We start from the raw sequence: 12,978 nt of genomic DNA, 5'->3' as shown, positions 1-12,978 counted from the left end.
CCTATATACAAGTATACTTATAGTAATCAGCTGTATTTTTTATGATTTTTTTTTCATTGAATTTTGATAAAACCTATACAATCATACATAAGATAATCAGTTAATGACTTTTCTTTATTTTGATATTTTGTGATAAATTATTCCATATGATTTTTACATGACAAATAGAAAGACTGTAATTGTTCAACTTACCAAATCAAATGCACTGTGTGTAATATGTATATGATGTTTTGTTTTGTTTTTCTAAATAAAATGTTAAAAAAAAAAAAAAAAAAAAAAAAAAAACTTGTCATAGAAGATGCAACTAATTTGCAGAATTGAAATTTTAAAAAAAATAAGACTTCAAATAAAAAGATTTTTTCTCATGTTTACAAACATTATATAAATGGACCGCTCTCTGACAAAACCGGGCTTAATGACAAAAGCGTTGACGTCGAGAAAAACCTGTTTATTGTGACGTCAAATTTTCGCGTCTAAAACGCACATGTTTATTTTTCTTTTTTATCTACTTTCCGTTGTTCAGTTCAGCTATGTCCAGTGAAAATGTATCTAAATTATAACAACTCCAGTCGTCATTTTGAATGCTAAATTTGGTTCCTTTGCATTTTAAATATTTTTAAAGATACGTTCGATGATGACTTGTAAGAATGACTTAAAAGATACCACTTTATTTACTGTTACACATTATATGTACAGCGCTGTATATCACAGAGAATATTGAAAATGAAAGTACGATTGAATGCGATTGATATAATTCGAATTAATTAAATAAACTACTAATTATTTTTCCCCTAGGTCAAATTTCCTTACATTAATAATTATAAACTATATTCAAAAAGAAACTAACAAGTAGTGTCTCAAAATATTCTATATACGGAAACACGCCTCTACGGATGCAAAAATTATGATCCACCGAGATACAGACAGAAACGCCATCTACATAAACAATTACGTTACTAGGCTAAATAGCGAGTGAAGGGCTATTGAAAGATGAAAAATGGACGATGAAATATCAGTAAGTATTATTTCTTAGTAGAAATTTTTGTATTTATTTTAAATGCTTGATTATATATATTTTTTTAATTGATGAGTTCATGTAACATACCGTATAAGCAGAATTTTTAGCGAGGATTTAATTTTGGCATTATTAGCGAAGGTGCTGAGATCGCTAAAATTGAATATCGCTAAAAATTAATTGCCTTTTATTTGTAGTAGCTTCTTATATGCACGTTTTAAAATCGCTAAAATGACATCTTGCTAAAAATAAATTACCACTTTTTAAGGACAAATCGCTAAATTTGTGTCTCGCTAAAATTTCTACTTATACGGTAGTTATCTATGCAGGGTCATGCACGATGCAGCGTAGGCCTACTACATGTACATACGTCGGTCGATCAAAATTCATTTTATTTCCTGAAATCTGTCTATGAAACTGTAGTTCATATTAGGCTTATTAGATTTTGTATTGTTCGAAGTTTATTTGGATACTGAAAATATCCACCGATATACTTTGAAAAGAAGTTGTGCACTCGATTCAACCGGCGACGCACGGCGTTGCTAGTAGGCCTACATTTATACAATTTTCTGATTATTTCTTTATAAAGAAAAATTAAATCTATGAATTTTAAATATCAAAGAGCTTACATGATATATAAAGTATTATTTCAACACATAATGATATGCAGCCATGTCGAGATCGATCGAGAGAGAGAGAAAGAGAGAGAGAGAGAGAGAGAGAGAGAGAGACTGCTTCCCCTGGCCTTAATATGTCACGCTGAGTTTAATGTGTGCAGCAAATAGATATTTGCATGATGTTCATTAATTGTGAACGCAATAAACATATTAAACAACATTAAAATAGTTCTGGTTTATTGACAGGAGCTTGACAGTCTCTACGATGAGCACTTCGGTAGAACACCATGTACTACTCCAGTGGCATCACAAGAACTAAGTCCTTCTGACACCGAGGAAGAGGATGAGAGACCCGCTAACATTAATGACAGAGCTAGAGAGTATCTGGACAGCCTAAACAGCGAGGAAGAGGGAATTATATATACAGGTAATGAAGCGGGCTGTTCTGTATTGACTGATGATGAAGACATTTGTAGAATAAGAGATTTACAACGAAAAACATGTGGCTGTAAACACAACTGCATAAATAAATTTCAAGAATCTCAAATACTCTCACATGTGTTCGATGTTCGGGAAATGCAGAAAGATGAGAAGGAATTGTACATAATTGGATCTCTTGTTGATTGTGACAATGATAAAACTAAAAGAGGAAGAAAACGAGAAAGATCAAGACCTGAATTTATTTTTGCTGGAAAGAAAGTTTGCAGAAAAACATTTATGATCGCTTTTGATATTGGAAAACAAGCTTTACAGAACATAAGAGATCACATGAAAAAACATGGACCAACGCCTCGGAAACATGGTAATATTGGGTCCAAGCCTGCTCACGCTTTGAAATTTGAAGACATCAAAGCTGCTCTTCAATTTTTACAGAGTCTTGCAGATGAAATAGGTTTGCCCCAGCCAGCAGCTCCTCGAGGACGAGATACAATACCCCCATATATATCCCTTCTGACGTGACGAAAAAATATGTTCATAGTAAGTATGTTTCTAGCTGTGATGAGGCAGAACACCCAATGCGATGCGTCATGTATTCTACATTTTGCGGGATATGGAACCATTGTTTGCCTCATATCAAAATTGCAAAGCCACGGGATGATGTGTGCGCTACATGTGAAAAGTTCAGAAAACTTATTATAGATTCAGTATCGGAAGAAGAAAAAATAGATTCGACGACCAAAATGCAGAAACATATAACCCATGCCCAAGAAGAGAGAGCTCTTTATAATAATTGTATTAAAGAAGCGCTTGAGAACGGTTCTCGACATTTCACATTTGATTTCAGTCAGAATGTAAACATACCTCACCATGCTCGTCAGATGGGGCCACTATATTTCCTGAGTCTTCGCAAAATTCAAATATTCGGTTTTCGAATAGACCACATCCCAAAGCAATTAAATTTTTTAATTGATGAAAATGAAACGATAGGCTGTGATGGTTCGAATACACATGGACCAGATTCCGTTATTTCAATGATCGACTGGTCATTTTCACAGTACGGAACAGATGACAGAAAAAATCACAATTGCTGATAATTGCTCAGGTCAAAATAAAAACCAGTTTGTCATTGGATACCTTTTGTGGCGTATTATGACAGGACAGCAAGATGAAATTACGTATATGATGCAAGTTCCGGGACATACGCGTTGTATCATCGATGGCGGATTTGCTTTAATCAAAAAACTTTACAGAAGAAGTGACTGTGATTCCATTGATCAGCTTGAAAGAATTGTAGAGCAGTCCTCAGTCGCAAATTTGGCTGTCCGGTATCCCACGTGGCAGTGGCGAGAATGGAAGGCTTTTCTCTCCGAGTTTTTTAAACCCCTCAAGGGAATACGCAAGTACCACCATTTTTGCTTTAAAAGTACAGAGCCTGGTACTGTGACGGTAAAGGAATCGGTTTCATCAGAAGAAGAAAAGGTCAACATATTAAAAGGCAGAAACTGTGTATTTAACCAGGATAGACCAGCTATTTTACAGCCCACCGGTCTCTCCTATGCTCGAAAGCAGTACTTGTTCACGAAAGTAAGACCATTCGTACGACCGGCTCAACAAGATATGACCTGTCCGCCGCTTGAATAGTGAATAACGTACAAATAATGACAAAAAAATGATGTTTTGAATTATAATAACTGTTTATTATTATAATTATTTCTATACAATATTTGAAAAATTAAATTATGTTGTTTTATTTAATCAAATTGACATGTGCAATGTTTACGTCATTTTGTCTAAAAAAAAAATAATACCGTCGTCTGACGTTATTGGTATATAATTAAAACATGCTATGTTCAAGAAGGTATATCTTTAAAACTATTACAAACTAGAGCCGAGCTCGTTGCAAAGCAACGAGTAGGTCTTCCGTCCTGTTTGACCGGAAGTAACTTTCATTTAAAAAAAAAGACTAATGAAGTCCAAAAATTGGTTAATCCTGCAAATCTATGTTAAGTATAGTAAGCTTAAGCCATTCTTAGGTACTTCCGGTTTGACCGGAAGTGACGACGACGGACGGAAAATTGAAATTTAAGCTTCTAGTGAGACATGTTACCCAAAAACCTGTCAAAAAAGGCAAAAATATGCATTTTCTGACTACTTCCGGTTAGACCGGAAGTGACGTCGCCGGACGTATTTTCACGACCCCATTAGATAAAGCTTGATATTTTGAACAACTTTGCTTCTTTGATGCGTATCAAATTCTCAATACTTTTTGAGATATCTGGAAAATTTTTTTGGCCCCTCTAGGTCCTTTAATTTAGGGGTCAGCCCTTTTTTCGACATATCACTTGAAAGATCTTCTAATTCTGCACAAATTATGTTCTATATATTTTAACAAAATATTTTTAGTTTAGAAGATAAAAAGAAAAATATGAGGAATTTTTGGTTCTTTAAAGCGTTCTAATTTTTGACCCCTATATAGCGCCATTTTCAATACAGAAATCGAAAAACAAAAACCGATGTGCACAACTTCAATCCTTCTATTATCTAAAATCAGTAGAATTTCTGCTCCAGCTTTAGCCGCCTCTGAGCCTTTGTCTGGAAACGAAAGCCTATAAATTTTCCTTTAAAGGGAAATAACTCAAAACCGGAAGTGGCTTTTTGAAATTTTAGACATTATACTGATAGAATTTATTAACGTCTATAACGTCTGAAAATTTGAGCGAAATCCGTTGATAATTGAGCGAGATATGAGGCCTCAAAGTTGAGGTCTAGGAAGCAGAAGAAAAAAAAGAATAATAATCTTTACCAACAGAATCAGTAGAAGGTCTTCCGTTGGAAACGGAAGACCTTAATAAAATGCTCAAATTTTCACTGTGTGTCCTAAATTTGTTGTAGATTTGAAATATACAAAAAAGTCAATTTCGAAATTTTTGTCATTAAGACCCCTTTTCACAGAGAACGGTCCAAATTAGAAGATAATTCGTCAAATCTATACATTTATCAAATTTTATAAATATTAAAGAACCATACATATTCTAAAAAAATCATTATTTTTATTTTTTTCAGTCGCTTGTGGAGAATTGTCGGATGTTTGAAGAACAGACTTGAAATTTATATGAATGTTCAATGTTCTGGAATTGAGTCAAAATCCCTTGCATTGCAACGACAGGAGATGTTAGAAAGGTTAATGGGAAGGTCAATCTCTCAATGTAAGTGGCTCTTGTTCTACTGCTTGAACGAACTCACATATACGAAACAATATAATAATACGGATATATTCAAACATATTCATTAATATATGTGCGATTTAAACATTCAGAAAGAAATAACGTGATTTCTTATCAATGTTTTCCAAAAGCCATACGTCTTTACAGATGAATGTCCTAACAAACTGCACAATGATATTTACAGGTCACAAAACTACTTTCCACTGTGCCATTCGAGTATGTCATATAAATGATATGCAATTCATGACAATAATTGCTTTACTGATATTCACTGGTATTGAATTATTGAATGTGTTGATTATTTCACGTAGACGTATAATTGTGTTGAAAGTACCCTTGATATTGACCCTTGAAAAATACTTTTAATTCTGCTGGAAAACATCGCTGTTTTGTCTTCACGCCAAACGCATTTCTGTAAACTAATAACTAAGTCTTTGAGATATTAAAAAGGATTGATTCACTTACAAAATAACATGAAAAGCTTCAGTCAGCATTTGTCTCAATGTTAAATTGCTTATGCTGACAAGGTCATTATATCGACCTATGACTAGTCATCAGCTAGAATACCGTATAAGTAGAAATTTTAGCGAGACGCAAATTTAGCGATTATCCTTAAAAACTGGTAATTTATTTTTAGCGAGATGTCATTTTAGCGATTTTAAAGTGCATATTAGAGAAGCTATAACAAATAAAACGCAATTGATTTTTAGCGATATTCAATTTTAGCGATCTCAGCACCCTCGCTTATAATGCCAAAATTAAATCCTCGCTAAAAATTCTGCTTATACGGTATTGAATATATGAATATAATTTATATTCTTATATCATCAGCGGGTATGTCAAAAATTTCCCTCAGTTTAAAAATAGCACATTCGTAGAGGATGTTCTTGCATATCAAATCAACTTAGAAATATAAACTCCGTATTATACATCAATATATTGACAATATATTAATATGTTCTTGACAAAAAAAAAAAATTAAAAAGTAAAAAGTAAAAAAAAGTAAATTTGGTTGTACGTAAGCAAAGTAAATTAGAACAGACCATGTAATGCAACAACTTGCATTGAACGCAAATTCTTTTTTTTTTTACACTTACAGGTATTAGAGCTCCATGTGCAGATTCAAATTTTTCAGCTGCTGGAAGATTTCCGGATTACGTATCATCTTGCTTTTTACAAAACAACCTTCTGAGGTCAAGTATAACAACATTGTGCCCGTAAGCATTTGCATATTTGTCGTCTAACGAGTGTTTCCTTTTTTTCTGTAAACAGGAAAACAAATTTATATACAGAAATACACTCAAAAAGATGTGTTTGTGAAACACTATGCGCCCGGCAGTACAAAGTTAAAAAAACATATTTTTAGCTTATAGGTCACAGTCAAGGTCAAAAGGTCATTGATCTTGGTGTCATTTGAAAGAACTTGATTAGTAATGTATCCATACTAAATATGAAGTTTCAATCTCTCATGGTTCAAAAGTTATAGTAACGGTTAAAAAAGCTATTTTTAGCATATATGATACAGTCAAGGTCACAGGGTCATTAACCTTGGTGTCATGTGAAAGGGCTTAATTAGTGGGGGAATACATGCCAAATATTGAGTCTCTATTTTTCTTATTACAAAAGGTATGATGAATGTTAATGTTTGCCGACAAAAAAGCTATATTCAGCGTATAGGTCACAATCAAGGTCACAAGGTCATTGACCATGGCATCATTTAAAAGAACTTAATAAGTGGTTTATGCATACCAATTGTGGAGTCTCTATCTTTTGTAGTTCAAACGTTATGGCGTAGGTTAAAGTTTACAGAAAAAAATAGGTCACAGTCAAGGTCACAATGTCATTGACGTTGGTGTCATTTGAAAGAGCTTAATTAGTGGTGTATGCATATCAAATTTGAAGTCTCTTTCATTCATGGTTCAAAAGTTATGTCGAAGATTGACGTTTGCAGATAAACACACAGACAGACAGGACAAAAATAATAGACGCCTCGATTCTTTGGATGCGGGCGCATTATAATCGAACTAAAACTTCTCCGTAATACGTAAATTATTGCAGTATTTCTTACGTGTTAAAGACTTGCTTACCGTATTTTAATACATAATAATAATAATAAAAAGAAATTATACACCTTACATTTCTTTTCTCATTCCCATTTCATTATTAATAATTCAAAAGAGGTGATACGCTTCGCGTGAAACTGTATAAATGTATTTACCTAATTATCCAGTCAAATTTCATTATCTCGTATTCAATTAGACAGGGAAAATCTTCGAGATGTACGAGAATTTGAGATATCAAGGGTAAAATACTTAAAAAAATAAGCTGTAGGGACTTCCAAATCAATTTGACAGATATATTGTGTTTGAGATAGCATTGTTCGAGTTCAACTTTATACTTTCGGAGTCAGGAAAAACATCATCGAAACCGTTCACAACATAAACAAATAAATAAGTAAATAAAGAAAATCGTGTACGTTTTAGCTTACAGCAGTTAAGTCAAGCTTGTTATGATGAAAAGTCAATCATTATTTTTTTATTTTATTATTATTTTCAGTGATGTTCAACGTAACGTAAATTGTTGGGTTTCACTAATAAACGAAGAAACGAATTCTACTTGTCTGACGAAGGATAAAGTATCATTGGCAAGGCGATTAGCACGCGAATTTCAAGAATATGCTGCCTTTCTTAATATTTGTAAGAATACTTTTATTTACATTTTCACATTCTAATCTTATTTTGTGCTGAAGAATTGATTATATACTCACTGCTACATATACATTTTTGTAAATTTCTTTACAATTATAGATTTATAAATGATGAGGATATTTTCCGATTCCATGATAAGTTTTAAGAATCAGTTCTTATCTTTATATTTTACTGGAAAATGAAAGTGTATCAGTAACATGTAACCTTTACTTTTCTAAATTTAAAATACAGACTGAGTTATTTCCAATTTTTTTTATTTATTTATTTATTTATTTTTTTTTTTTTTGGGGGGGGGGGGGTCCGTTCGTCTTTTTGAATTTTTTGTTGAAAAAACATTATATTATAGAAAATCAGGCTTGCCTCGAAAATGAAATTTTCTAGAAAAAAAGAAGAAATTGAGAAAGATATCTTTTATTGAAGGAAAACACTACTCTCCCTTTCTAAAGCGACTATTAAATGTTTGCACATTTTGTACATTTCATAGATCAAACTATTTGTCTCGTACGAACATATGTTTTTTGGAATCACAATTTAAGGAGGCCCATTTCAACATTTTTTGATGACGCACTACAAAACAAAATTAGTATCCATTGATTCTTTCGTTTAGTTATGGGGACGAACTGTCCATGTACCTTTATAATATGACCCTGACATTTAAAGCGCTTTAAAAATAGAAGAAACATGTTGTAAACATAGCTAGGACAAAGGACAAAGTAACAGATTCATTATGAATAAAACTAAGAATGATTGCTTTTAAGCAGAACCCCCCCCCCAAAAAAAAAGAAAAGAAAAAAAAAACAACAGCAAAATCTTCGCCAAGCAGGTAATATGCAATGTCATAGCGGAGCAATGAGGTTTATCATTTTGTCATGTTTGTATGGTGAAAATTCGAGTTAAAATCCACAACCTTTTGGAAAAAAATAAATTGTTTACTCGCACTATTTCTTGTGCTGGTGTTGTTTTATCTACTTTTCTTATTGATTTAAAATATATTCACTGGAAATTTAAAGCTGTGTTATGAATTTTAGATGTAATGTTCAAACGTTCCCTAGTGATTTGAGTCTTGGATAACTAGGAATAATCTCTTGAAAGTGGATCTTTTATTCCAAATATTTTTAAATTAGCTCACCTGAGCTGAAAGCTCAAGTGAGCTTTTCTGATCACATTTTGTCCGGCGTCCGTCTGTCAAGCTATTCGCCTGTCTGTGGGTTTGTAAACTTTTCGACTTCACAGGGCAAATTCAACCAAACTTGCCTCAAAACATCTTTGGATCAAAGAGATTCAAGTTTGTTCAAATGAAGGGTCATACCTTTATTTAAGGGGAGATAATTCAAAACTAGATGCTGTCATGAGACAGTAATACCCGCACTAAGGTGTTTGCATCTAAATACACAATCCTACGGGCGGCTTACCAAGGAAAAAGTAAAAAAAAAATTCTATATAATTCAGGCACGTAGCATCATTTTTGAAAGTGGGGAGGGGGGCCAACCTGAGAAAATTTTTTTTACTTACCTAAAAAAAATTACAAGGAAAAAAAAATGAAATGGGGGGGGGGGGTGGTAGTGGCCACCTTTTTTTTCAAGGCAAAATTACTTTCACTCCCAAATTTTCCCCCATATTTCCTTGCTATGTATATACTGTGGTAAAAAGTGTGGGTGTGTGTGTGGGGGGGGGGGCAACCATCTTTTCAATGGACATTTATTATAGTACAGGTAATGTTGGGAAAAAAAGTGGGGCAGCCCCCCCCCCCCCCCCCCCGGTTGCTACGTGCCTGTAATTTACATGTATTCACATGCTTACATGCTTAATTCATTATATACCAGTTTGAATTCTATAAATGATGTACATGTAAATTAGATTTTGAAAAATGTTTTGCTCATAATGGACTTTTACGAGAATCGCTGACTTTCACAATCGACGCTTACATTTACATTTAAACCTGCCTTATGTAAGGAGGCACAGAATTGATCATTTTCATTTATTCTGTAGATATAATTAAATCTTAAATAAAAGTAAGATCGAAGATGACTTTTAAAGTTGACGACCACGCGATGAAAATTAGTGAATGGTTGATTGATTGCATGTACTTTACGTCCAGTATAAGAATTTGTTCCCTCAAACAGAGACGCTATCATATATATTGATTGTGATTTCTTTAATTTTAACTTTCCAGTTAACAAAAGATATAAAACCTAAAAGTGATTAAAAATTCTTAAAGTACAGTAACTAGTAGTTCAAATAAAGGAAACTATAAAATATACCAATCTAAACATCAACTTTTCAATTAAAGAATAACTTAAAAATTTCAAACTTATACTCTTTATATTGATTGAAGAAAAAAATTTGTAATAAAATGTTTTATTTTAGATTTCTTCTATAAATGAGGCCATATACAATATCTAATAAAAAACTCGTCGTAATTTATGTCTTCGTTTTCTCCATACACTACTCAGATCATATACGTTTTGATTTTACATAGTGTGCTCTCTACCGTACACATGTCTTCTGAAATCAGGCTATTCAATTTCCTTATATCAGGAACACCCCGACCGTGTATCTGTTTTATAGTGCCCCCCCCCCCCCCCCCAAGTTATCTCAGATCTCAGGCTATCCCCCCACCCATTTCAAAAACGATGCTACGTGACTGGATTGGATGTCGGTTTGGATAAATTTTGTCACCTAGCAAAAGGCATTCATCAGGGTAGGGTAGTTCGACTACACCTACATGTATTTCCAGACGATGCCTACCCCCGCCCCCCCAGCCCCAGTTCTGGTGCCTATACAAAGACAAATTTTCAAAATGAAAAATTACGAGAAAATAGAGGGATTTATTTTTGTACATGTAACTGTATTCACAGTATTGATAAAGTATTGTTTAATCCGGAAAGTCATGAAACAGTGAATGTTAAGTTTTCAATTTTTAAGGGGTTGAAATTATAGTATAGGCTACTGCTTGTGTGATCATTCAAAACACAAGGGTCGTGCATGCTGAATTAACAATAACATGTGTACCTAATCATGCGTCATTGTATGCACATTTGGGTTAAAATTATAATCATTCATATAATATATGAACTCGCACGGATCCTGATTTAAGGGGGGGGGGGGTCCAATCCAGTGAAAAGATACACAATCCAAAATTCTCTTTTCAAGAAAATTTAATGCAGTGAATAATTTGCAGTTTTGTCCCGAAAAAAAAACATCAGAAAAGGAAAATTAATACCGGTATGACTACAAAGAAGACTATTAAGGTGTTTAAAATAATCAACAGATATGGTGAATTCATAAATTCTTAATTTGGTCAATTGCGTTTTCCACCTACGTATAATCTAGCCAAAGAAAAATTTTAAAGTAAAAACTGTATTTCACCCCAATAAAACCATTGTCAATCTCGGCTGCGCCTCGATTGACAATGGTTTTCTTGGGGTGAAAATTTTCAACGTTTCACTCAACTACATCCAATATTTATATACTAGAAACGTCAGAAAAATGGCTGTAGGATAATAAGATAATCAAACATCTATATGAAATTTATAGTAAAACTTTTGATTTACTTTAGTAAAAACTTTTGTTCAAAAATTACAATATATACAGTAACTATACTTAACTAAGAGTAAACTAATGTTAACTATAGTTAGCTCAAGTACTTTTTTTGCAGGGAATTCCTTAAAGTCTTTCTGAACAACGTAGTATTTTCTTTAAATGACCAAATTAATCGTATCTTATTATCAACTATTTATTTCAATATTTATATTTAAAACGAACTCCCGTACATTTAACCTGTGTAAAGTAAGCGTCGATTGTGAAAGTCAGCGCTTCTCGTAAAAGTCCACTAGGACCTTTTTAAATTTACTAATCCCCCTCCCCCCCTCGACACCACAATCACACAGTACATACTTTTTGGAATAGGCTAGATGGAACAGTTTTGTTAAAACATTGTTTGTTATGAATTAATTAAAAATTTGTTCTTGACATGTAAATTCTACATCACATCACGTTGCGTCACCCATTATCATATTTTTAGATTATACTCCGTTCGGTACACCTCGGCCGATTCCCACTTTATCTGATAAGGTGACGGAATCGACGGCACGAAGGTTTTCCGAATGGAATAGCATTATAACATACTGCAGAATGGTGTGCATTGGATAAATTCATTTTGTGTTATAATTTGATTTATATTTCACGAAGTTTACAAGACCTATGGAGGTCGGTAAGTACAAGTTTAAGTATGGTGGGGGGTAAAATAAAACCCAAACGATTAGGTTAAAGTTCAAAAAGGGTCAAAGATTATCGCATGCCACACTAGACGAATTTCATATTGTGAAGTTATCTCCCCTTGTCGATGTGACATTCAGTTACTGCCAATACTGGTGCGGATCCAGAATTTTTTTTTTCGGGAGTAGGGAGGGGGGTTCACATCTCAGTCAAAAAATTCATGCCTAGAATTTCCTGACAAGCAGGAGAAAAAAAAAACTCATAAACTGAAAACAAAATAAAAACAATGATAGTGGGGTCAATGTTTTCTAAGTTAGGGGGAGGATGTACAAAGTCATTTTTTATTTGATTCAGTATATAGTCTTGTTTAAATAACAAAGGAAATTCCAGGGGGGGGGGGGGTCCAATCTCCCTACCCACTCCCTATCCCTGAAATAACAATCTATTTTGTGATTCCAATTAAATAGTATATTTTTTTTCCATTTGACTAATTATGTACATATTTTGTTTCTTGTGTTTATATTATGTCTGTCTATTTGTCTGCAGAAATTATAACCTTGCCCATAAGTTTTAAGTGGGATGGGCTATACAAATGGCTTCCACATTTTATAGGTTTATTTTTTGTGACAATTAAGACCTTTTATTTGGGTACCATTAATTTTTACCTCTGATCACTTGACCTAGAATACACATTTTTACAAGAAAAATACCCAACTTTAAACTTGGCCTAAATTTTGATCAGTAGGTGCTAGGGC

General features: G+C 33.3%; 1 pseudogene; it reads left to right on the top strand.

Annotated features, from left to right (window-relative positions):
• Positions 1-2,813: 2,813 nt before the first annotated feature.
• LOC134234009 (uncharacterized) lies at positions 2,814-3,714 on the top strand (annotated as a pseudogene).
• Positions 3,715-12,978: the final 9,264 nt, after the last annotated feature.

The sequence above is a fragment of the Saccostrea cucullata genome, unplaced genomic scaffold, assembly GCF_032062105.1.
Source record: "Saccostrea cucullata isolate Sc308-1 unplaced genomic scaffold, CSIRO_AGI_Scuc_v1 ctg3987, whole genome shotgun sequence".
In the NCBI taxonomy this organism is placed as follows: domain Eukaryota; kingdom Metazoa; phylum Mollusca; class Bivalvia; order Ostreida; family Ostreidae; genus Saccostrea; species Saccostrea cuccullata.
This window is presented reverse-complemented; position numbering and strand designations above follow the sequence as displayed.